Source organism: Cariama cristata, unplaced genomic scaffold (genome assembly GCF_000690535.1).
Source record: "Cariama cristata isolate BGI_N322 unplaced genomic scaffold, ASM69053v1 scaffold29288, whole genome shotgun sequence".
Lineage (NCBI taxonomy): Eukaryota > Metazoa > Chordata > Aves > Cariamiformes > Cariamidae > Cariama > Cariama cristata.
Window position 1 is genome coordinate 1,716 of NW_009632136.1, and position 402 is coordinate 2,117.

A 402-nucleotide genomic window follows, 5' to 3' on the forward strand; every position below is an offset into this window, starting at 1 on the left:
ACCGGGAGCCATCCGTGGGGGTCGAAGGGGCCTCTCCTCGCCTCTCCTCTTCCTCCCTGAGCCAGCCCGAGTCCAAAGGGAAGGAGAAGTAGCAGCAAGAGAGACATTAAGGACCGGGCCAGCGCCAAGCAGGCTCTGTGGCAAAGTCGCTCGGACTCCAGCTGTAAACGGCAGCGCTTTGGGGCTCTGAGGGCACAGAGCTAGGCCAAGGGAGGGAGAGCCGCCTCTGGGACCCCCCGCCGGGCTGAGGAGGAGATTGTAAAAGCAACAAGAGGAGGAGGAGGAGGAAGGAGGCGATTATCTTGAGGGCAGAGATGCCCACAAACCAACAGCTGAGGCTGCTGGAGCGCGGGGCAAGCCCACCGGGGAGTGTGCGTGTGCGACAGGGCAGGGGCCGAAGCC